This window comes from Zingiber officinale, chromosome 11A (assembly GCF_018446385.1).
Source record: "Zingiber officinale cultivar Zhangliang chromosome 11A, Zo_v1.1, whole genome shotgun sequence".
In the NCBI taxonomy this organism is placed as follows: domain Eukaryota; kingdom Viridiplantae; phylum Streptophyta; class Magnoliopsida; order Zingiberales; family Zingiberaceae; genus Zingiber; species Zingiber officinale.
In genome coordinates this window covers 23,776,478-23,798,194 of record NC_056006.1, presented here as the reverse complement: position 1 = coordinate 23,798,194, position 21,717 = coordinate 23,776,478, and the positions used below count along the sequence as shown (strand labels likewise).

The following is a 21,717-nucleotide window of genomic DNA, read 5'->3' as shown; positions in this document are numbered from 1 at the left end:
AAAAAAGACCGATAATAAATGCATACACGAGCACGTTTCTTTTACCAAAAAAATTTAAGAAATAAAAACAAAAAATAGGTGCAACACGAGGACTTCCCAGGGGGTCACCCATCCTAGTACTGCTCTCGCCCAAGCACGCTTAACTTCGGAGTTCTGATGGGATCCGGTGCATTAGTGCTGGTATGATCGCGCCCATCCTCTCTCCCGCACACTCCCTATTTATACCGCGAACGGCCGTCGCGCGAACCTGCCCTCCGCCGCTTTTCCCCCGTCGAAAATCAACCCGACCACAACAATCGAAAACAAGAACAAAAAAATAATAAAAACCAATCGCAATCAACATCAAGTAAGCACCCCGCCGCGACCCCTCCGAGCAGTCGCCGCCACCGCCTTCCGGGGAAAGAAAAAAACGAATGAACAAACCGTCCGATACCTCCCGCGAAAAACAGACCGACCGATAATAAATGCATACACGAGCACGTTTCTTTTACATGAGGACTTCCCAGGGGGTCACCCATCCTAGTACTGCTCTCGCCCAAGCACGCTTAACTTCGGAGTTCTGATGGGATCCGGTGCATTAGTGCTGGTATGATCGCGCCCATCCTCTCTCCCGCACACTCCCTATTTATACCGCGAACGGCCGTCGCGCGAACCTGCCCTCCGCCGCTTTTCCCCCGTCGAAAATCAACCCGACCACAACAATCGAAAACAAGAACAAAAAAATAATAAAAACCAATCGCAATCAACATCAAGTAAGCACCCCGCCGCGACCCCTCCGAGCAGTCGCCGCCACCGCCTTCCGGGGAAAGAAAAAAACGAATGAACAAACCGTCCGATACCTCCCGCGAAAAACAGACCGACCGATAATAAATGCATACACGAGCACGTTTCTTTTACCAAAAAAATTTAAGAAATAAAAACAAAAAATAGGTGCAACACGAGGACTTCCCAGGGGGTCACCCATCCTAGTACTGCTCTCGCCCAAGCACGCTTAACTTCGGAGTTCTGATGGGATCCGGTGCATTAGTGCTGGTATGATCGCGCCCATCCTCTCTCCCGCACACTCCCTATTTATACCGCGAACGGCCGTCGCGCGAACCTGCCCTCCGCCGCTTTTCCCCCGTCGAAAATCAACCCGACCACAACAATCGAAAACAAGAACAAAAAAATAATAAAAACCAATCGCAATCAACATCAAGTAAGCACCCCGCCGCGACCCCTCCGAGCAGTCGGAGTGGCCTTCTGCTGGGGAAAGCCGATATCGAATGAACAAACCGTCCGATACCTCCCGCGAAAAACAGACCGACCGATAATAAATGCATACACGAGCACGTTTCTTTTACCAAAAAAATTTAAGAAATAAAAACAAAAAATAGGTGCAACACGAGGACTTCCCAGGGGGTCACCCATCCTAGTACTGCTCTCGCCCAAGCACGCTTAACTTCGGAGTTCTGATGGGATCCGGTGCATTAGTGCTGGTATGATCGCGCCCATCCTCTCTCCCGCACACTCCCTATTTATACCGCGAACGGCCGTCGCGCGAACCTGCCCTCCGCCGCTTTTCCCCCGTCGAAAATCAACCCGACCACAACAATCGAAAACAAGAACAAAAAAATAATAAAAACCAATCGCAATCAACATCAAGTAAGCACCCCGCCGCGACCCCTCCGAGCAGTCGCCGCCACCGCCTTCCGGGGAAAAAAAATGAATGAACAAACAGTCTGATACCTCCTACGAAAAACAGATCGACCGATAATACATACACGAGCACTTTTCTTTTATCAAAAAACTAAAAAAAAATCAAAAATCAAAAAATAGGTGCAACACGAGGACTTCCCAGGGGGTCACCCATCCTAATACTGCTCTCGCCCAAGCACGCTTAACTTTGGAGTGCTGATAGGATCCGGTGCATTAGTCCTGGTATGATCGCACCCATCCTCTCTTCCGCACACTCCCTAATTATACCGCGAACGACCATCGCGCGAACCAGCCCTCCGCCGCTTTTCCCCCGGCGAAATCAATACGACCACAAAAATCGAAAACAAGAACAAAAATAATAAAAACCAATCGAAATCAAAATCAAGTGAGCACCCGGCCGCGACTCCTCCGAGCAGTCGCCGCCACCGCCTTCCGGGGAAAGAAAAAAAATGAATGAACAAACAGTCTGATACCTCCGACGAAAAACAGATTGACCGATAATACACACACAAGCACTTTTCTTTTACCAAAAAATAAAAAAAATCAAAAAATAGGTGCAACACGAGGACTTCCCAGGGGGTCACCCATCCTAGTACTGCTCTCGCCCAAGCACGCTTAGCTTCGAAGTTCTGATGGGATCTGGTGCATTAGTGCAGGTATGATCGCACCCATCCTCTCTTCCGCACACTCCCTATTTATACCGCGAACGACCGTCGCGCGAACCAGCCCTCCGCCGCTTTTCCTTCGGCGAAATCAACCCGACCACAAAAATCGAAAATAAGAACAAAAATAATAAAAACCAATCGCAATCAACATCAAGTAAGCACCCCGCCGCGACCCCTCCGAGCAGTCGCCGCCACCGCCTTCCGGGGAAAGAAAAAAACGAATGAACAAACCGTCCGATACCTCCCGCGAAAAACAGACCGACCGATAATAAATGCATACACGAGCACGTTTCTTTTACCAAAAAAATTTAAGAAATAAAAACAAAAAATAGGTGCAACACGAGGACTTCCCAGGGGGTCACCCATCCTAGTACTGCTCTCGCCCAAGCACGCTTAACTTCGGAGTTCTGATGGGATCCGGTGCATTAGTGCTGGTATGATCGCACCCATCCTCTCTTCCGCACACTCCCTATTTATACCGCGAACGGCCGTCGCGCGAACCTGCCCTCCGCCGCTTTTCCCCCGTCGAAAATCAACCCGACCACAACAATCGAAAACAAGAACAAAAAATAATAAAAACCAATCGCAATCAACATCAAGTAAGCACCCCGCCGCGACCCCTCCGAGCAGTCGCCGCCACCGCCTTCCGGGGAAAGAAAAAAACGAATGAACAAACCGTCCGATACCTCCCGCGAAAAACAGATCGACCGATAATAAATGCATACACGAGCACGTTTCTTTTACCAAAAAAATTTAAGAAATAAAAACAAAAAATAGGTGCAACACGAGGACTTCCCAGGGGGTCACCCATCCTAGTACTGCTCTCGCCCAAGCACGCTTAACTTCGGAGTTCTGATGGGATCCGGTGCATTAGTGCTGGTATGATCGCGCCCATCCTCTCTCCCGCACACTCCCTATTTATACCGCGAACGGCCGTCGCGCGAACCTGCCCTCCGCCGCTTTTCCCCCGTCGAAAATCAACCCGACCACAACAATCGAAAACAAGAACAAAAAAATAATAAAAACCAATCGCAATCAACATCAAGTAAGCACCCCGCCGCGACCCCTCCGAGCAGTCGCCGCCACCGCCTTCCGGGGAAAGAAAAAAACGAATGAACAAACCGTCCGATACCTCCCGCGAAAAACAGACCGACCGATAATAAATGCATACACGAGCACGTTTCTTTTACCAAAAAAATTTAAGAAATAAAAACAAAAAATAGGTGCAACACGAGGACTTCCCAGGGGGTCACCCAGCCTAGTACTGCTCTCGCCCAAGCACGCTTAACTTCGGAGTTCTGATGGGATCCGGTGCATTAGTGCTGGTATGATCGCACCCATCCTCTCTCCCGCACACTCCCTATTTATACCGCGAACGGCCGTCGCGCGAACCTGCCCTCCGCCGCTTTTCCCCCGTCGAAAATCAACCCGACCACAACAATCGAAAACAAGAACAAAAAATAATAAAAACCAATCGCAATCAACATCAAGTAAGCACCCCGCCGCGACCCCTCCGAGCAGTCGCCGCCACCGCCTTCCGGGGAAAGAAAAAAACGAATGAACAAACCGTCCGATACCTCCCGCGAAAAACAGACCGACCGATAATAAATGCATACACGAGCACGTTTCTTTTACCAAAAAAATTTAAGAAATAAAAACAAAAAATAGGTGCAACACGAGGACTTCCCAGGGGGTCACCCATCCTAGTACTGCTCTCGCCCAAGCACGCTTAACTTCGGAGTTCTGATGGGATCCGGTGCATTAGTGCTGGTATGATCGCGCCCATCCTCTCTCCCGCACACTCCCTATTTATACCGCGAACGGCCGTCGCGCGAACCTGCCCTCCGCCGCTTTTCCCCCGTCGAAAATCAACCCGACCACAACAATCGAAAACAAGAACAAAAAAATAATAAAAACCAATCGCAATCAACATCAAGTAAGCACCCCGCCGCGACCCCTCCGGCGATCGCCCGCCCATTCCGGGAAAGAAAAAGCGAATGAACAAACCGTCAGATACCTCCACGAAAAGCAGACGCCGATAATAAATGCATACAGGCACGCTTTTACCAAAAAATTTAAGAAATAAAACAAAAAATAGGTGCAACACGAGGACTTCGGTCACCCATCCTAATCTTGCTCTGCCAAAGCACGCTTAACCCGGATTCGATGGGATCCGGTGCATTAGTCTTGGTATGATCGCCCATCCTCTCTCGCACACTCCCTATTTATACCTTGAGCGGTAGTCGCGCGAACACCGCCCTCCGCGCTTTTCCCGTCGAAATCAACCCGACCACAACAATCGAAAACAAGAACAAAAAATAATAAAACCAATCGCAATCAACATCAAGTAAGCACCCGCGCGACCCCTCCGAGCAGTCACCGCCACGCCAAGAAAAAGAATGAACAAACCGTCAGATAGCCTCCTGGCAATGGTATCATTGAAGAAAAACAGTCTTACAATTATCTGCCGCTTTTCAGCAAAAATTAAGAACATCCAAAACAAAAATATCAGGAACAATTCCCTTGGTCACCATCTCATTATACAATAGATGGGCTTCAGACATGTTTCCACCTTTGCAATTTGCATCAATATCCTCTCTCCCGCACACTCCCTATTTATACCGCGAACGGCCGTCGCGCGAACCTGCCCTCCGCCGCTTTTCCCCCGTCGAAAATCAACCCGACCACAACAATCGAAAACAAGAACAAAAAATAATAAAAACCAATCGCAATCAACATCAAGTAAGCACCCCCGCCGCGACCCCTCCGAGCAGTCGCCGCCACCGCCTTCCGGGGAAAGAAAAAAACGAATGAACAAACCGTCCGATACCTCCCGCGAAAAACAGATCGACCGATAATAAATGCATACACGAGCACGTTTCTTTTACCAAAAAAATTTAAGAAATAAAAACAAAAAATAGGTGCAACCTAGTACTGCTCTCGCCCAAGCACGCTTAACTTCGGAGTTCTGATGGGATCCGGTGCATTAGTGCTGGTATGATCGCGCCCATCCTCTCTCCCGCACACTCCCTATTTATACCGCGAACGGCCGTCGCGCGAACCTGCCCTCCGCCGCTTTTCCCCCGTCGAAAATCAACCCGACCACAACAATCGAAAACAAGAACAAAAAATAATAAAAACCAATCGCAATCAACATCAAGTAAGCACCCCCGCCGCGACCCCTCCGAGCAGTCGCCGCCACCGCCTTCCGGGGAAAGAAAAAAACGAATGAACAAACCGTCCGATACCTCCCGCGAAAAACAGACCGACCGATAATAAATGCATACACGAGCACGTTTCTTTTACCAAAAAAATTTAAGAAATAAAAACAAAAAATAGGTGCAACACGAGGACTTCCCAGGGGGTCACCCATCCTAGTACTGCTCTCGCCCAAGCACGCTTAACTTCGGAGTTCTGATGGGATCCGGTGCATTAGTGCTGGTATGATCGCGCCCATCCTCTCTCCCGCACACTCCCTATTTATACCGCGAACGGCCGTCGCGCGAACCTGCCCTCCGCCGCTTTTCCCCCGTCGAAAATCAACCCGACCACAACAATCGAAAACAAGAACAATAATAAAAACCAATCGCAATCAACATCAAGTAAGCACCCCGCCGCGACCCCTCCGAGCAGTCGCCGCCACCGCCTTCCGGGGAAAGAAAAAAACGAATGAACAAACCGTCCGATACCTCCCGCGAAAAACAGACCGACCGATAATAAATGCATACACGAGCACGTTTCTTTTACCAAAAAAATTTAAGAAATAAAAACAAAAAATAGGTGCAACACGAGGACTTCCCAGGGGGTCACCCATCCTAGTACTGCTCTCGCCCAAGCACGCTTAACTTCGGAGTTCTGATGGGATCCGGTGCATTAGTGCTGGTATGATCGCGCCCATCCTCTCTCCCGCACACTCCCTATTTATACCGCGAACGACCGTCGCGCGAACCTGCCCTCCGCCGCTTTTCCCCCGTCGAAAATCAACCCGACCACAACAATCGAAAACAAGAACAAAAAAATAATAAAAACCAATCGCAATCAACATCAAGTAAGCACCCCGCCGCGACCCCTCCGAGCAGTCGCCGCCACCGCCTTCCGGGGAAAGAAAAAAACGAATGAACAAACCGTCCGATACCTCCCGCGAAAAACAGACCGACCGATAATAAATGCATACACGAGCACGTTTCTTTTACCAAAAAAATTTAAGAAATAAAAACAAAAAATAGGTGCAACACGAGGACTTCCAAGGGGGTCACCCATCCTAGTACTGCTCTCGCCCAAGCACGCTTAACTTCGGAGTTCTGATGGGATCCGGTGCATTAGTGCTGGTATGATCGCGCCCATCCTCTCTCCCGCACACTCCCTATTTATACCGCGAACGGCCGTCGCGCGAACCTGCCCTCCGCCGCTTTTCCCCCGTCGAAAATCAACCCGACCACAACAATCGAAAACAAGAACAAAAAAATAATAAAAACCAATCGCAATCAACATCAAGTAAGCACCCCGCCGCGACCCCTCCGAGCAGTCGCCGCCACCGCCTTCCGGGGAAAGAAAAAGCGAATGAACAAACCGTCAGATACCTCCGCGAAAAGCAGACCGGCCAGATAATAAATGCGTACACGAGCACGTTTCTTTTACCAAAAATTTAAAATAAAAACAAAAATAGGTGCAACACGAGGACTTCCGGGTCACCCATCCTAGTATTGCTCTCGCCCAAGCACGCTTAACCCAGATTCGATGGGATCCGGTGCATTAGTCTTGGTATAATCGCCCTATCTCTCTCCCACTGCCTCCATTTATCTGGCCGTCGGCGCGAACACGCCCTCCGCGCTTTTCCCAGTAAAAAACCAAACAATAATCGAACAACATCAAGTAAGCACCCGCGCGACCCCTCAGAGCGGTCGCCGCCTGTATGGGAAAGAAAAAGCAAATGAACAAACCGTCCGATACCTCCGTGAAAAACGAAATAGATAATAAATGCATACGAGCCGCGTTTCTTTTACCAAAAATTTAAGAAATAAAACAAAAATAGGTGCAACACGAGGACTTCCCATAGTACTGCTCTCGCTCAAGCACGCTTAACTCGGAGTTCGATGGGATCCGGTGCATTAGTCTTGGTATGATCGCCCATCCTCTCTCGCACCTCCCTATTTATACCGCGAACGGCCGTCGCGCGAACCTGCCCTCCGCCGCTTTTCCCCCGTCGAAAATCAACCCGACCACAACAATCGAAAACAAGAACAAAAAAATAATAAAAACCAATCGCAATCAACATCAAGTAAGCACCCCGCCGCGACCCCTCCGAGCAGTCGCCGCCACCGCCTTCCGGGGAAAGAAAAAAACGAATGAACAAACCGTCCGATACCTCCCGCGAAAAACAGACCGACCGATAATAAATGCATACACGAGCACGTTTCTTTTACCAAAAAAATTTAAGAAATAAAAACAAAAAATAGGTGCAACACGAGGACTTCCCAGGGGGTCACCCATCCTAGTACTGCTCTCGCCCAAGCACGCTTAACTTCGGAGTTCTGATGGGATCCGGTGCATTAGTGCTGGTATGATCGCACCCATCCTCGCCGCCACACTCTCCCTATTTATACCGCCAGCCGCCCTCCCTCGCGCTTTTCCCGTCGAAAATCAACCAGCCACAACAATCGAAACAAGAACAAAAAATAATAAAACCAATCGCAATCAACATCAAGTAAGCACCCGCGCGACCCCCCGAAGCGGTCGCGCCCGCCTGGAAGGGAAAAAAAAATGAATAAATAAATACCAAATAAACAACCCATGGAAAATAGACACACTAATAACACGTTTTTCTTAAAAAAATAAGAAATAAAACAAAAATAGGTGCAACACGAGGACTTCCGGGGTCACCCATCCTAGTATTGCTCTCGCCCAAGCACGCTTAACCCGGATTCGATGGGATCGGTGCATTAGTCTTGGTATGATCGCACCATCCTCTCTCCCGCACTCCCTATTTATACCGCGAACGGCCGTCGCGCGAACCTGCCCTCCGCCGCTTTTCCCCGTCGAAAATCAACCCGACCACAACAATCGAAAACAAGAACAAAAAATAATAAAACCAATCGCAATCAACATCAAGTAAGCACCCGCGCGACCCTCAAGCGATCGCCGCCCATATCGGGAAAGAAAAAGCGAATGAACAAACCGTCAGATACCTCCGCGAAAAAGCAGACCGTGATAATAAATGCATACGAGCACGTTTCTTTTACCAAAAAATTTAAGAAATAAAAACAAAAATAGGTGCAACACGAGGACTTCGGTCACCCATCCTAATCTTGCTCTCAAGCACGCTTAACCCGAGTTCGATGGGATCCGGTGCATTAGTCTTGGTATGATCGCACCATCCTCTCTCACCTCCCTATTTATACATGACGGCCGTGTCGTGAACACGCCCTCCGGCTTTTCCCGTCGAATCAACCGACCCAACAATCGAAACAAGAACAAAAAATAATAAAACCAATCGCAATCAACATCAAGTAAGCACCCATGCGACCCTCAAGCGATCGCCCGCCACCGCCTTCCGGGAAAGAAAAAGCGAATGAACAAACCGTCAGATACCTCCATGAAAAGCAGGACCGGTAGATAATAAATGCATACACGAGCACGTTTCTTTTCAAAAAATTTAAGAAATAAAACAAAAATAGGTGCAACGAGGACTTCGGTCAACCATCCTAATCTTGCTCTCGCCAAACCGCGCAACCGGATTCGATGGGATCCGGTGCATTAGTGCTGGTATGATCGCACCCATCCTCTCCCCCTCCCTATTTATACCGCGAACGGCCGTCGCGCGAACCTGCCCTCCGCCGCTTTTCCCCCGTCGAAAATCAACCCGACCACAACAATCGAAAACAAGAACAAAAAAATAATAAAAACCAATCGCAATCAACATCAAGTAAGCACCCCGCCGCGACCCCTCCGAGCAGTCGCCGCCACCGCCTTCCGGGGAAAGAAAAAAACGAATGAACAAACCGTCCGATACCTCCCGCGAAAAACAGACCGACCGATAATAAATGCATACACGAGCACGTTTCTTTTACCAAAAAAATTTAAGAAATAAAAACAAAAAATAGGTGCAACACGAGGACTTCCCAGGGGGTCACCCATCCTAGTACTGCTCTCGCCCAAGCACGCTTAACTTCGGAGTTCTGATGGGATCCGGTGCATTAGTGCTGGTATGATCGCGCCCATCCTCTCTCCCGCACACTCCCTATTTATACCGCGAACGGCCGTCGCGCGAACCTGCCCTCCGCCGCTTTTCCCCCGTCGAAAATCAACCCGACCACAACAATCGAAAACAAGAACAAAAAAATAATAAAAACCAATCGCAATCAACATCAAGTAAGCACCCCGCCGCCAGTACCCCTCTACCGACACGCCAAGCAGAATGAACAAACCGTCAGATACCTCCTGGCAATGGATCATTGAAGAAAAACAGCTTTCAATTATCTGCACGCTTTTCACAAAAATTAAGAAATAAAACAAAATTATCAGGAACAATTCCCTTGGAAACCATTTCATGATCCGGTGCATTAGTGCTGGTATGATCGCGCCCATCCTCTCTCCCGCACACTCCCTATTTATACCGCGAACGGCCGTCGCGCGAACCTGCCCTCCGCCGCTTTTCCCCCGTCGAAAATCAACCCGACCACAACAATCGAAAACAAGAACAAAAAAATAATAAAAACCAATCGCAATCAACATCAAGTAAGCACCCCGCCGCGACCCCTCCGAGCAGTCGCCGCCACCGCCTTCCGGGGAAAGAAAAAAACGAATGAACAAACCGTCCGATACCTCCCGCGAAAAACAGACCGACCGATAATAAATGCATACACGAGCACGTTTCTTTTACCAAAAAAATTTAAGAAATAAAAACAAAAAATAGGTGCAACACGAGGACTTCCCAGGTCACCCATCCTAATCTTGCTCTCTCGAGCACGCTTAACCGGATTCGATGGGATCCGGTGCATTAGTCTTGGTATGATCGCCCCATCCTCTCTCACGACCACTATTTATCGCGAGCCCGGCGCTTTTCCCCCGGCGAAATCAACCCGACCACAACAATCGAAAACAAGAACAAAAATAATAAAAACCAATCGCAATCAACATCAAGTAAGCACCCCGCCGCGACCCCTCCGAGCAGTCGCCGCCACCGCCTCCCGGGGAAAGAAAAAAACGAATGAACAAACCGTCCGATACCTCCCGCGAAAAACAGACCGACCGATAATAAATGCATACACGAGCACGTTTCTTTTACCAAAAAAATTTAAGAAATAAAAACAAAAAATAGGTGCAACACGAGGACTTCCCAGGGGGTCACCCATCCTAGTACTGCTCTCGCCCAAGCACGCTTAACTTCGGAGTTCTGATGGGATCCGGTGCATTAGTGCTGGTATGATCGCGCCCATCCTCTCTCCCGCACACTCCCTATTTATACCGCGAACGGCCGTCGCGCGAACCTGCCCTCCGCCGCTTTTCCCCCGTCGAAAATCAACCCGACCACAACAATCGAAAACAAGAACAAAAAATAATAAAACCAATCGCAATCAACATCAAGTAAGCACCCGCGCGACCCCTCGAAGCGATCGCCGCCACATCCGGGAAAGAAAAGCGAATGAACAAACCGTCAGATACCTCCGTGAAAAAGCAGACCGACCGATAATAAATGCATACCGCGCACGTTTCTTTTACCAAAAAATTTAAAAATAAAAACAAAAATAGGTGCAACACGAGGACTTCCGGTCACCCATCCTAATCTTGCTCTCGCCACGCTTAACCCGGAGTTCTGATGGGATCCGGTGCATTAGTGCTGGTATGATCGCGCCCATCCTCTCTCCCGCACACTCCCTATTTATACCGCGAACGGCCGTCGCGCGAACCTGCCCTCCGCCGCTTTTCCCCCGTCGAAAATCAACCCGACCACAACAATCGAAAACAAGAACAAAAAAATAATAAAAACCAATCGCAATCAACATCAAGTAAGCACCCCGCCGCGACCCCTCCGAGCAGTCGCCGCCACCGCCTTCCGGGGAAAGAAAAAAACGAATGAACAAACCGTCCGATACCTCCCGCGAAAAACAGACCGACCGATAATAAATGCATACACGAGCACGTTTCTTTTACCAAAAAAATTTAAGAAATAAAAACAAAAAATAGGTGCAACACGAGGACTTCCCAGGGGGTCACCCATCCTAGTACTGCTCTCGCCCAAGCACGCTTAACTTCGGAGTTCTGATGGGATCCGGTGCATTAGTGCTGGTATGATCGCACCCATCCTCTCTCCCGCACACTCCCTATTTATACCGCGAACGGCCGTCGCGCGAACCTGCCCTCCGCCGCTTTTCCCCCGTCGAAAATCAACCCGACCACAACAATCGAAAACAAGAACAAAAAAATAATAAAAACCAATCGCAATCAACATCAAGTAAGCACCCCGCCGCGACCCCTCCGAGCAGTCGCCGCCCCCGCCTTCCGGGGAAAGAAAAAAACGAATGAACAAACCGTCCGATACCTCCCGCGAAAAACAGACCGACCGATAATAAATGCATACACGAGCACGTTTCTTTTACCAAAAAAATTTAAGAAATAAAAACCAAACCGTCCGATACCTCCCGCGAAAAACAGACCGACCGATAATAAATGCATACACGAGCACGTTTCTTTTACCAAAAAAATTTAAGAAATAAAAACAAAAAATAGGTGCAACACGAGGACTTCCCAGGGGGTCACCCATCCTAGTACTGCTCTCGCCCAAGCACGCTTAACTTCGGAGTTCTGATGGGATCCGGTGCATTAGTGCTGGTATGATCGCACCCATCCTCCCCGCCACACTCTCCCTATTCAACCCGCCCACCGACCTCCCTCGCGCGAATCGACCCTCCGCCGCCAAACCCCTCCCTCAACCCGACAACAAAAATAAAAAAAATCAACATCAAGTAAGCACCCCGCCGCGACCCCTCCGAGCAGTCGCCGCCACCGCCTTCCGGGGAAAGAAAAAAACGAATGAACAAACCGTCCGATACCTCCCGCGAAAAACAGACCGACCGATAATAAATGCATACACGAGCACGTTTCTTTTACCAAAAAAATTTAAGAAATAAAAACAAAAAATAGGTGCAACACGAGGACTTCCCAGGGGGTCACCCATCCTAGTACTGCTCTCGCCCAAGCACGCTTAACTTCGGAGTCCTCTCTCCTGCACACTCCCTATTTATACCGCGAACGGCCGTCGCGCGAACCTGCCCTCCGCCGCTTTTCCCCCGTCGAAAATCAACCCGACCACAACAATCGAAAACAAGAACAAAAAAATAATAAAAACCAATCGCAATCAACATCAAGTAAGCACCCCGCCGCGACCCCTCCGAGCAGTCGCCGCCACCGCCTTCCGGGGAAAGAAAAAAACGAATGAACAAACCGTCCGATACCTCCCGCGAAAAACAGACCGACCGATAATAAATGCATACACGAGCACGTTTCTTTTACCAAAAAATTAAAAAAAAATAAAAAATAAAAAAATATGTGCAATACGAGGACTTCTCGGGTGTCACCCATCCTAGTACTGCTCTCGCCCAAGCATGCTTAACTTCGGAGTTCTGATGGAATCCGGTACATTAGTGCTGGTATGATCGCACCCATCCGCTCTTCCGCACACTCCCTATTTATACCGCGAACAACCGTCGCGCGAACCAGCCCTCCGCCGCTTTTCCCCCGGCGAAATCAACCCGACCACAACAATCGAAAACAAGAACAAAAAAATAATAAAAACCAATCGCAATCAACATCAAGTAAGCACCCCGCCGCGACCCCTCCGAGCAGTCGCCGCCACCGCCTTCCGGGGAAAGAAAAAAACGAATGAACAAACCGTCCGATACCTCCCGCGAAAAACAGACCGACCGATAATAAATGCATACACGAGCACGTTTCTTTTACCAAAAAAATTTAAGAAATAAAAACAAAAAATAGGTGCAACACGAGGACTTCCCAGGGGGTCACCCATCCTAGTACTGCTCTCGCCCAAGCACGCTTAACTTCGGAGTTCTGATGGGATCCGGTGCATTAGTGCTGGTATGATCGCACCCATCCTCTCTCCCGCACACTCCCTATTTATACCGCGAACGGCCGTCGCGCGAACCTGCCCTCCGCCGCTTTTCCCCCGTCGAATTTTGCTTCCCGACCACAACAATCGAAAACAAGAACAAAAAAATAATAAAAACCAATCGCAATCAACATCAAGTAAGCACCCCGCCGCGACCCCTCCGAGCAGTCGCCGCCACCGCCTTCCGGGGAAAGAAAAAAACGAATGAACAAACCGTCCGATACCTCCCGCGAAAAACAGACCGACCGATAATAAAAGCATACACGAAAAATTTTAGAAATAAAACAAAAATAGGTGCAACACGAGGACTTCCCAGGGGGTCACCCATCCTAGTACTGCTCTCGCCCAAGCACGCTTAACTTCGGAGTTCTGATGGGATCCGGTGCATTAGTGCTGGTATGATCGCACCCATCCTCTCTCCCGCACACTCCCTATTTATACCGCGAACGGCCGTCGCGCGAACCTGCCCTCCGCCGCTTTTCCCCCGTCGAAAATCAACCCGACCACAACAATCGAAAACAAGAACAAAAAAATAATAAAAACCAATCGCAATCAACATCAAGTAAGCACCCCGCCGCGACCCCTCCGAGCAGTCGCCGCCACCGCCTTCCGGGGAAAGAAAAAAACGAATGAACAAACCGTCCGATACCTCCCGCGAAAAACAGACCGACCGATAATAAATGCATACACGAGCACGTTTCTTTTACCAAAAAAATTTAAGAAATAAAAACAAAAAATAGGTGCAACACGAGGACTTCCCAGGGGGTCACCCATCCTAGTACTGCTCTCGCCCAAGCACGCTTAACTTCGGAGTTCTGATGGGATCCGGTGCATTAGTGCTGGTATGATCGCGCCCATCCTCTCTCCCGCACACTCCCTATTTATACCGCGAACGGCCGTCGCGCGAACCTGCCCTCCGCCGCTTTTCCGAAAATCAACCCGACCACAACAATCGAAAACAAGAACAAAAAATAATAAAACCAATCGCAATCAACATCAAGTAAGCACCCGCCGCGACCCCTCCGAGCAGCCTCCCGGGGAAAGAAAAACGAATGAACAAACCGTCCGATACCTCCCGAAAACAGACCGACCGATAATAAATGCATACACGAGCACGTTTTTACAAAAAATTTAAGAAATAAAAAATAGGTACACGAGGACTTCCGGGTCACCCATCCTAGTACTGCTCTCGCCCAAGCACGCTTAACTGAGTTCGATGGGATCCGGCATTAGTGCCGTATGATCGCCCATCCTCTCTCCCGACACTCCTTATTTATACCGCGAACGGCCGCCGCCAACTCCGCCGCTTCCCCGCCGAAAATCAACCCACCACACAACAATCGAAGACAAGAACAAAAAAATAATAAAAACCAATCGCAATCAACATCAAGTAAGCACCCCGCCGCGACCCCTCCGAGCAGTCGCCGCCACCGCCTTCCGGGGAAAGAAAAAAACGAATGAACAAACCGTCCGATACCTCCCGCGAAAAACAGACCGACCGATAATAAATGCATACACGAGCACGTTTCTTTTACCAAAAAAATTTAAGAAATAAAAACAAAAAATAGGTGCAACACGAGGACTTCCCAGGGGGTCACCCATCCTAGTACTGCTCTCTCTTAACTTCGGAGTTCTGATGGGATCCGGTGCATTAGTGCTGGTATGATCGCACCCATCCTCTCTCCCGCACACTCCCTATTTATACCGCGAACGGCCGTCGCGCGAACCTGCCCTCCGCCGCTTTTCCCCCGTCGAAAATCAACCCGACCACAACAATCGAAAACAAGAACAAAAAAATAATAAAAACCAATCGCAATCAACATCAAGTAAGCACCCCGCCGCGACCCCTCCGAGCAGTCGCCGCCACCGCCTTCCGGGGAAAGAAAAAAACGAATGAACAAACCGTCCGATACCTCCCGCGAAAAACAGATCGACCGATAATAAATGCATACACGAGCACGTTTCTTTTACCAAAAAAATTTAAGAAATAAAAACAAAAAATAGGTGCAACACGAGGACTTCCCAGGGGGTCACCCATCCTAGTACTGCTCTCGCCCAAGCCCGCTTAACTTCTGAGTTCTGATGGGATCCGGTGCATTAGTGCCGGTATGATCGCACCCATCCTCGCTTCCGCGCACTCCCTATTTATACCGCGAACCTGGCCCCCCGCCGCTTTTCCCCCGGCGAAATCAACCCGACCACAAAATTCGAAAACAAGAACAAAAGTAATAAAAACCAATCGCAATCCAAAACATCAAGATCCAAATCAAGTAACCAAGTCGCCGCCACCGCCTTCCGGGGAAAGAAAAAAACGAATGAACAAACCGTCCGATACCTCCCGCGAAAAACAGACCGACCGATAATAAATGCATACACGAGCACGTTTCTTTTACCAAAAAAATTTAAGAAATAAAAACAAAAAATAGGTGCAACACGAGGACTTCCCAGGGGGTCACCCATCCTAGTACTGCTCTCGCCCAAGCACGCTTAACTTCGGAGTTCTGATGGGATCCGGTGCATTAGTGCTGGTATGATCGCACCCATCCTCTCTCCCGCACACTCCCTATTTATACCGCGAACGGCCGTCGCGCGAACCTGCCCTCCGCCGCTTTTCCCCCGTCGAAAATCAACCCGACCACAACAATCGAAAACAAGAACAAAAAAATAATAAAAACCAATCGCAATCAACATCAAGTAAGCACCCCGCCGCGACCCCTCCGAGCAGTCGCCGCCACCGCCTTCCGGGGAAAGAAAAAAAACGAATGAACAGTCCGATACCTCCCGCGAAAAACAGATCGACCGATAATAAATGCATACACGAGCACGTTTCTTTTACCAAAAAAATTTAAGAAATAAAAACAAAAAATAGGTGCAACACGAGGACTTCCCAGGGGGTCACCCATCCTAGTACTGCTCTCGCCCAAGCACGCTTAACTTCGGAGTTCTGATGGGATCCGGTGCATTAGTGCTGGTATGATCGCACCCATCCTCTCTCCCGCACACTCCCTATTTATACCGCGAACTGCCGTCGCGCGAACCTGCCCTCCGCCGCTTTTCCCCCGTCGAAAATCAACCCGACCACAACAATCGAAAACAAGAACAAAAAAATAATAAAAACCAATCGCAATCAACATCAAGTAAGCACCCCGCCGCGACCCCTCCGAGCAGTCGCCGCCACCGCCTTCCGGGGAAAGAAAAAAACGAATGAACAAACCGTCCGATACCTCCCGCGAAAAACAGACCGACCGATAATAAATGCATACACGAGCACGTTTCTTTTACCAAAAAAATTTAAGAAATAAAAACAAAAAATAGGTGCAACACGAGGACTTCCCAGGGGGTCACCCATCCTAGTACTGCTCTCGCCCAAGCACGCTTAACTTCGGAGTTCTGATGGGATCCGGTGCATTAGTGCTGGTATGATCGCGCCCATCCTCTCTCCCGCACACTCCCTATTTATACCGCGAACGGCCGTCGCGCGAACCTGCCCTCCGCCGCTTTTCCCCCGTCGAAAATCAACCCGACCACAACAATCGAAAACAAGAACAAAAAAATAATAAAAACCAATCGCAATCAACATCAAGTAAGCACCCCGCCGCGCCCCCTCCGAGCAGTCGCCGCCACCGCCTTCCGGGGAAAGAAAAAAACGAATGAACAAACCGTCCGATACCTCCCGCGAAAAACAGACCGACCGATAATAAATGCATACACGAGCACGTTTCTTTTACCAAAAAAATTTAAGAAATAAAAACAAAAAATAGGTGCAACACGAGGACTTCCCAGGGGGTCACCCATCCTAGTACTGCTCTCGCCCAAGCACGCTTAACTTCGGAGTTCTGATGGGATCCGGTGCATTAGTGTTGGTATGATCGCACACATACTCTCTTCCACACACTCCCTATTTATACCGCGAACGGCCGTCGCGCGAACCTGCCCTCCGCCGCTTTTCCCCCGTCGAAAATCAACCCGACCACAACAATCGAAAACAAGAACAAAAAAATAATAAAAACCAATCGCAATCAACATCAAGTAAGCACCCCGCCGCGACCCCTCCGAGCAGTCGCCGCCACCGCCTTCCGGGGAAAGAAAAAAACGAATGAACAAACCGTCCGATACCTCCCGCGAAAAACAGACCGACCGATAATAAATGCATACACGAGCACGTTTCTTTTACCAAAAAAATTTAAGAAATAAAAACAAAAAATAGGTGCAACACGAGGACTTCCCAGGGGGTCACCCATCCTAGTACTGCTCTCGCCCAAGCACGCTTAACTTCTGAGTTCTGATGGGATCCGGTGCATTAGTGCTGGTATGATCGCACCTATCCTCTCTTCCGCACACTCCATATTTATAATGCATTAGCGAACGACCGTCGCGCGAACCAGCCCTCCGCCGCTTTTCCCCCGGCGAAATTCACCCGACCACAAAAATCGAAAACAAGAACAAAAATAATAAAACCAATCGAAATCGAAATCGAGTAAGCACCCGGCCGCGACCCCTCCGAGCAGTCGCCGCCACCGCCTTCCGGGGCGAATGAACAAACAGTCCGATACCTCCCGCGAAAAAACAGATCTACCAAAAAAATTTAAGAAATAAAAACAAAAAATAGGTGCAACACGAGGACTTCCCAGGGGGTCACCCATCCTAGTACTGCTCTCGCCCAAGCACGCTTAACTTCGGAGTTCTGATGGGATCCGGTGCATTAGTGCTGGTATGATCGCACCCATCCTCTCTCCCGCACACTCCCTATTTATACCGCGAACGGCCGTCGCGCGAACCTGCCCTCCGCCGCTTTTCCCCCGTCGAAAATCAACCCGACCACAACAATCGAAAACAAGAACAAAAAAATAATAAAAACCAATCGCAATCAACATCAAGTAAGCACCCCGCCGCGACCCCTCCGAGCAGTCGCCGCCACCGCCTTCCGGGGAAAGAAAAAAACGAATGAACAAACCGTCCGATACCTCCCGCGAAAAACAGATCGACCGATAATAAATGCATACACGAGCACGTTTCTTTTACCAAAAAAATTTAAGAAATAAAAACAAAAAATAGGTGCAACACGAGGACTTCCCAGGGGGTCACCCATCCTAGTACTGCTCTCGCCCAAGCACGCTTAACTTCGGAGTTCTGATGGGATCCGGTGCATTAGTGCTGGTATGATCGCACCCATCCTCTCTCCCGCACACTCCCTATTTATACCGCGAACGGCCGTCGCGCGAACCTGCCCTCCGCCGCTTTTCCCCCGTCGAATTTTGCTTCCCGACCACAACAATCGAAAACAAGAACAAAAAAATAATAAAAACCAATCGCAATCAACATCAAGTAAGCACCCCGCCGCGACCCCTCCGAGCAGTCGCCGCCACCGCCTTCCGGGGAAAGAAAAAAACGAATGAACAAACCGTCCGATACCTCCCGCGAAAAACAGATCGACCGATAATAAATGCATACACGAGCACGTTTCTTTTACCAAAAAAATTTAAGAAATAAAAACAAAGAACCTGCCCTCCGCCGCTTTTCCCCCGTCGAAAATCAACCCGACCACAACAATCGAAAACAAGAACAAAAAAATAATAAAAACCAATCGCAATCAACATCAAGTAAGCACCCCGCCGCGACCCCTCCGAGCAGTCGCCGCCACCGCCTTCCGGGGAAAGAAAAAAACGAATGAACAAACCGTCCGATACCTCCCGCGAAAAACAGACCGACCGATAATAAATGCATACACGAGCACGTTTCTTTTACCAAAAAAATTTAAGAAATAAAAACAAAAAATAGGTGCAACACGAGGACTTCCCAGGGGGTCACCCATCCTAGTACTGCTCTCGCCCAAGCACGCTTAACTTCGGAGTTCTGATGGGATCCGGTGCATTAGTGCTGGTATGATCGCACCCATCCTCTCTCCCGCACACTCCCTATTTATACCGCGAACGGCCGTCGCGCGAACCTGCCCTCCGCCGCTTTTCCCCCGTCGAAAATCAACCCGACCACAACAATCGAAAACAAGAACAAAAAAATAATAAAAACCAATCGCAATCAACATCAAGTAAGCACCCCGCCGCGACCCCTCCGAGCAGTCGCCGCCACCGCCTTCCGGGGAAAGAAAAAAACGAATGAACAAACCGTCCGATACCTCCCGCGAAAAACAGACCGACCGATAATAAATGCATACACGAGCACGTTTCTTTTACCAAAAAAATTTAAGAAATAAAAACAAAAAATAGGTGCAACACGAGGACTTCCCAGGGGGTCACCCATCCTAGTACTGCTCTCGCCCAAGCACGCTTAACTTCGGAGTTCTGATGGGATCCGGTGCATTAGTGCTGGTATGATCGCACCCATCCTCTCTTCCGCACACTCCCTATTTATACCGCGAACGGCCGTCGCGCGAACCTGCCCTCCGCCGCTTTTCCCCCGTCGAAAATCAACCCGACCACAACAATCGAAAACAAGAACAAAAAATAATAAAAACCAATCGCAATCAACATCAAGTAAGCACCCCCGCCGCGACCCCTCCGAGCAGTCGCCGCCACCGCCTTCCGGGGAAAGAAAAAAACGAATGAACAAACCGTCCGATACCTCCCGCGAAAAACAGATCGACCGATAATAAATGCATACACGAGCACGTTTCTTTTACCAAAAAAATTTAAGAAATAAAAACAAAAAATAGGTGCAACACGAGGACTTCCCAGGGGGTCACCCATCCTAGTACTGCTCTCGCCCAAGCACGCTTAACTTCGGAGTTCTGATGGGATCCGGTGCATTAGTGCTGGTATGATCGCACCCATCCTCTCTTCCGCACACTCCCTATTTATACCGCGAACGGCCGTCGCGCGAACCTGCCCTCCGCCGCTTTTCCCCCGTCGAAAATCAACCCGACCACAACAATCGAAAACAAGAACAAAAAAATAATAAAAACCAATCGCAATCAACATCAAGTAAGCACCCCGCCGCGACCCCTCCGAGCAGTCGCCGCCACCGCCTTCCGGGGAAAGAAAAAAACGAATGAACAAACCGTCCGATACCTCCCGCGAAAAACAGATCGACCGATAATAAATGCATACACGAGCACGTTTCTTTTACCAAAAAAATTTAAGAAATAAAAACAAAAAATAGGTGCAACACGAGGACTTCCCAGGGGGTCACCCATCCTAGTACTGCTCTCGCCCAAGCACGCTTAACTTCGAAGTTCTGATGGGATCCGGTGCATTAGTGCTGGTATGATCGCACCCATCCTCTCTCCCGCACACTCCCTATTTATACCGCGAACGGCCGTCGCGCGAACTTTCCCCCGTCGAAAATCAACCCGACCACAACAATCGAAAACAAGAACAAAAAAATAATAAAAACCAATCGCAATCAACATCAAGTAAGCACCCCGCCGCGACCCCTCCGAGCAGTCGCCGCCACCGCCTTCCGGGGAAAGAAAAAAACGAATGAACAAACCGTCCGATACCTCCCGCGAAAAACAGACCGACCGATAATAAATGCATACACGAGCACGTTTCTTTTACCAAAAAAATTTAAGAAATAAAAACAAAAAATAGGTGCAACACGAGGACTTCCCAGGGGGTCACCCATCCTAGTACTGCTCTCGCCCAAGCACGCTTAACTTCGGAGTTCTGATGGGATCCGGTGCATTAGTGCTGGTATGATCGCACCCATCCTCTCTCCCGCACACTCCCTATTTATACCGCGAACGGCCGTCGCGCGAACCTGCCCTCCGCCGCTTTTCCCCCGTCGAATTTTGCTTCCCGACCACAACAATCGAAAACAAGAACAAAAAAATAATAAAAACCAATCGCAATCAACATCAAGTAAGCACCCCGCCGCGACCCCTCCGAGCAGTCGCCGCCACCGCCTTCCGGGGAAAGAAAAAAACGAATGAACAAACCGTCCGATACCTCCCGCGAAAAACAGACCGACCGATAATAAATGCATACACGAGCACGTTTCTTTTACCAAAAAAATTTAAGAAATAAAAACAAAAAATAGGTGCAACACGAGGACTTCCCAGGGGGTCACCCATCCTAGTACTGCTCTCGCCCAAGCACGCTTAACTTCGGAGTTCTGATGGGATCCGGTGCATTAGTGCTGGTATGATCGCACCCATCCTCTCTCCCGCACACTCCCTATTTATACCGCGAACGGCCGTCGCGCGAACCTGCCCTCCGCCGCTTTTCCCCCGTCGAATTTTGCTTCGAAGGTTGCGGTCGACTGATAGTAACAGAC

At 49.3% G+C, this 21,717-nt stretch overlaps 35 non-coding genes and 2 pseudogenes across 35 annotated transcripts; all 37 read right to left on the bottom strand.

Annotated features, from left to right (window-relative positions):
• Window positions 1–75: 75 nt before the first annotated feature.
• Window positions 76–194, bottom strand: LOC122032980. Its single transcript, XR_006126277.1, has one exon. It is a non-coding gene; the product is annotated as a 5S ribosomal RNA (ribosomal RNA).
• Window positions 195–489: 295 nt separating this feature from the next.
• Window positions 490–593, bottom strand: LOC122033016 (annotated as a pseudogene).
• A 334-nt stretch (window positions 594–927) lies between these two features.
• On the bottom strand, window positions 928–1,046 carry LOC122032979. Its single transcript, XR_006126276.1, has one exon. It is a non-coding gene; the product is annotated as a 5S ribosomal RNA (ribosomal RNA).
• Window positions 1,047–1,373: 327 nt separating this feature from the next.
• On the bottom strand, window positions 1,374–1,492 carry LOC122032978. The gene has a single exon (XR_006126275.1). It is a non-coding gene; the product is annotated as a 5S ribosomal RNA (ribosomal RNA).
• Window positions 1,493–1,815: 323 nt separating this feature from the next.
• On the bottom strand, window positions 1,816–1,934 carry LOC122033003. Its single transcript, XR_006126299.1, has one exon. It is a non-coding gene; the product is annotated as a 5S ribosomal RNA (ribosomal RNA).
• A 315-nt stretch (window positions 1,935–2,249) lies between these two features.
• LOC122032987 lies at window positions 2,250–2,368 on the bottom strand. Its single transcript, XR_006126284.1, has one exon. It is a non-coding gene; the product is annotated as a 5S ribosomal RNA (ribosomal RNA).
• A 324-nt stretch (window positions 2,369–2,692) lies between these two features.
• LOC122033076 lies at window positions 2,693–2,811 on the bottom strand. The gene has a single exon (XR_006126339.1). It is a non-coding gene; the product is annotated as a 5S ribosomal RNA (ribosomal RNA).
• A 326-nt stretch (window positions 2,812–3,137) lies between these two features.
• On the bottom strand, window positions 3,138–3,256 carry LOC122032977. The gene has a single exon (XR_006126274.1). It is a non-coding gene; the product is annotated as a 5S ribosomal RNA (ribosomal RNA).
• Window positions 3,257–3,583: 327 nt separating this feature from the next.
• Window positions 3,584–3,702, bottom strand: LOC122033247. Its single transcript, XR_006126483.1, has one exon. It is a non-coding gene; the product is annotated as a 5S ribosomal RNA (ribosomal RNA).
• Window positions 3,703–4,028: 326 nt separating this feature from the next.
• Window positions 4,029–4,147, bottom strand: LOC122032976. Its single transcript, XR_006126273.1, has one exon. It is a non-coding gene; the product is annotated as a 5S ribosomal RNA (ribosomal RNA).
• A 1,552-nt stretch (window positions 4,148–5,699) lies between these two features.
• Window positions 5,700–5,818, bottom strand: LOC122032975. The gene has a single exon (XR_006126272.1). It is a non-coding gene; the product is annotated as a 5S ribosomal RNA (ribosomal RNA).
• A 322-nt stretch (window positions 5,819–6,140) lies between these two features.
• On the bottom strand, window positions 6,141–6,259 carry LOC122032973. Its single transcript, XR_006126271.1, has one exon. It is a non-coding gene; the product is annotated as a 5S ribosomal RNA (ribosomal RNA).
• Window positions 6,260–6,586: 327 nt separating this feature from the next.
• LOC122032982 lies at window positions 6,587–6,705 on the bottom strand. The gene has a single exon (XR_006126279.1). It is a non-coding gene; the product is annotated as a 5S ribosomal RNA (ribosomal RNA).
• Window positions 6,706–7,816: 1,111 nt separating this feature from the next.
• Window positions 7,817–7,935, bottom strand: LOC122033064. Its single transcript, XR_006126328.1, has one exon. It is a non-coding gene; the product is annotated as a 5S ribosomal RNA (ribosomal RNA).
• A 1,525-nt stretch (window positions 7,936–9,460) lies between these two features.
• Window positions 9,461–9,579, bottom strand: LOC122032971. Its single transcript, XR_006126269.1, has one exon. It is a non-coding gene; the product is annotated as a 5S ribosomal RNA (ribosomal RNA).
• A 1,098-nt stretch (window positions 9,580–10,677) lies between these two features.
• Window positions 10,678–10,796, bottom strand: LOC122032970. Its single transcript, XR_006126268.1, has one exon. It is a non-coding gene; the product is annotated as a 5S ribosomal RNA (ribosomal RNA).
• Window positions 10,797–11,543: 747 nt separating this feature from the next.
• On the bottom strand, window positions 11,544–11,662 carry LOC122033051. Its single transcript, XR_006126322.1, has one exon. It is a non-coding gene; the product is annotated as a 5S ribosomal RNA (ribosomal RNA).
• Window positions 11,663–12,086: 424 nt separating this feature from the next.
• On the bottom strand, window positions 12,087–12,205 carry LOC122033040. The gene has a single exon (XR_006126321.1). It is a non-coding gene; the product is annotated as a 5S ribosomal RNA (ribosomal RNA).
• A 700-nt stretch (window positions 12,206–12,905) lies between these two features.
• Window positions 12,906–13,023, bottom strand: LOC122033010. Its single transcript, XR_006126306.1, has one exon. It is a non-coding gene; the product is annotated as a 5S ribosomal RNA (ribosomal RNA).
• A 326-nt stretch (window positions 13,024–13,349) lies between these two features.
• Window positions 13,350–13,468, bottom strand: LOC122033032. Its single transcript, XR_006126314.1, has one exon. It is a non-coding gene; the product is annotated as a 5S ribosomal RNA (ribosomal RNA).
• Window positions 13,469–13,776: 308 nt separating this feature from the next.
• On the bottom strand, window positions 13,777–13,895 carry LOC122033031. Its single transcript, XR_006126313.1, has one exon. It is a non-coding gene; the product is annotated as a 5S ribosomal RNA (ribosomal RNA).
• A 327-nt stretch (window positions 13,896–14,222) lies between these two features.
• On the bottom strand, window positions 14,223–14,341 carry LOC122032969. Its single transcript, XR_006126267.1, has one exon. It is a non-coding gene; the product is annotated as a 5S ribosomal RNA (ribosomal RNA).
• A 709-nt stretch (window positions 14,342–15,050) lies between these two features.
• LOC122033027 lies at window positions 15,051–15,159 on the bottom strand (annotated as a pseudogene).
• Window positions 15,160–15,486: 327 nt separating this feature from the next.
• LOC122032989 lies at window positions 15,487–15,605 on the bottom strand. Its single transcript, XR_006126286.1, has one exon. It is a non-coding gene; the product is annotated as a 5S ribosomal RNA (ribosomal RNA).
• Window positions 15,606–15,908: 303 nt separating this feature from the next.
• On the bottom strand, window positions 15,909–16,027 carry LOC122033030. The gene has a single exon (XR_006126312.1). It is a non-coding gene; the product is annotated as a 5S ribosomal RNA (ribosomal RNA).
• A 324-nt stretch (window positions 16,028–16,351) lies between these two features.
• LOC122033018 lies at window positions 16,352–16,470 on the bottom strand. The gene has a single exon (XR_006126311.1). It is a non-coding gene; the product is annotated as a 5S ribosomal RNA (ribosomal RNA).
• Window positions 16,471–16,797: 327 nt separating this feature from the next.
• On the bottom strand, window positions 16,798–16,916 carry LOC122032968. The gene has a single exon (XR_006126266.1). It is a non-coding gene; the product is annotated as a 5S ribosomal RNA (ribosomal RNA).
• A 327-nt stretch (window positions 16,917–17,243) lies between these two features.
• Window positions 17,244–17,362, bottom strand: LOC122032983. Its single transcript, XR_006126280.1, has one exon. It is a non-coding gene; the product is annotated as a 5S ribosomal RNA (ribosomal RNA).
• Window positions 17,363–17,689: 327 nt separating this feature from the next.
• LOC122033249 lies at window positions 17,690–17,808 on the bottom strand. Its single transcript, XR_006126485.1, has one exon. It is a non-coding gene; the product is annotated as a 5S ribosomal RNA (ribosomal RNA).
• Window positions 17,809–18,091: 283 nt separating this feature from the next.
• LOC122033007 lies at window positions 18,092–18,210 on the bottom strand. The gene has a single exon (XR_006126303.1). It is a non-coding gene; the product is annotated as a 5S ribosomal RNA (ribosomal RNA).
• Window positions 18,211–18,537: 327 nt separating this feature from the next.
• On the bottom strand, window positions 18,538–18,656 carry LOC122032996. Its single transcript, XR_006126292.1, has one exon. It is a non-coding gene; the product is annotated as a 5S ribosomal RNA (ribosomal RNA).
• A 604-nt stretch (window positions 18,657–19,260) lies between these two features.
• LOC122032984 lies at window positions 19,261–19,379 on the bottom strand. The gene has a single exon (XR_006126281.1). It is a non-coding gene; the product is annotated as a 5S ribosomal RNA (ribosomal RNA).
• A 327-nt stretch (window positions 19,380–19,706) lies between these two features.
• On the bottom strand, window positions 19,707–19,825 carry LOC122032972. The gene has a single exon (XR_006126270.1). It is a non-coding gene; the product is annotated as a 5S ribosomal RNA (ribosomal RNA).
• Window positions 19,826–20,152: 327 nt separating this feature from the next.
• Window positions 20,153–20,271, bottom strand: LOC122033245. Its single transcript, XR_006126481.1, has one exon. It is a non-coding gene; the product is annotated as a 5S ribosomal RNA (ribosomal RNA).
• A 327-nt stretch (window positions 20,272–20,598) lies between these two features.
• LOC122033250 lies at window positions 20,599–20,717 on the bottom strand. Its single transcript, XR_006126486.1, has one exon. It is a non-coding gene; the product is annotated as a 5S ribosomal RNA (ribosomal RNA).
• A 312-nt stretch (window positions 20,718–21,029) lies between these two features.
• LOC122033233 lies at window positions 21,030–21,148 on the bottom strand. The gene has a single exon (XR_006126470.1). It is a non-coding gene; the product is annotated as a 5S ribosomal RNA (ribosomal RNA).
• Window positions 21,149–21,477: 329 nt separating this feature from the next.
• Window positions 21,478–21,596, bottom strand: LOC122033177. The gene has a single exon (XR_006126425.1). It is a non-coding gene; the product is annotated as a 5S ribosomal RNA (ribosomal RNA).
• Window positions 21,597–21,717: the final 121 nt, after the last annotated feature.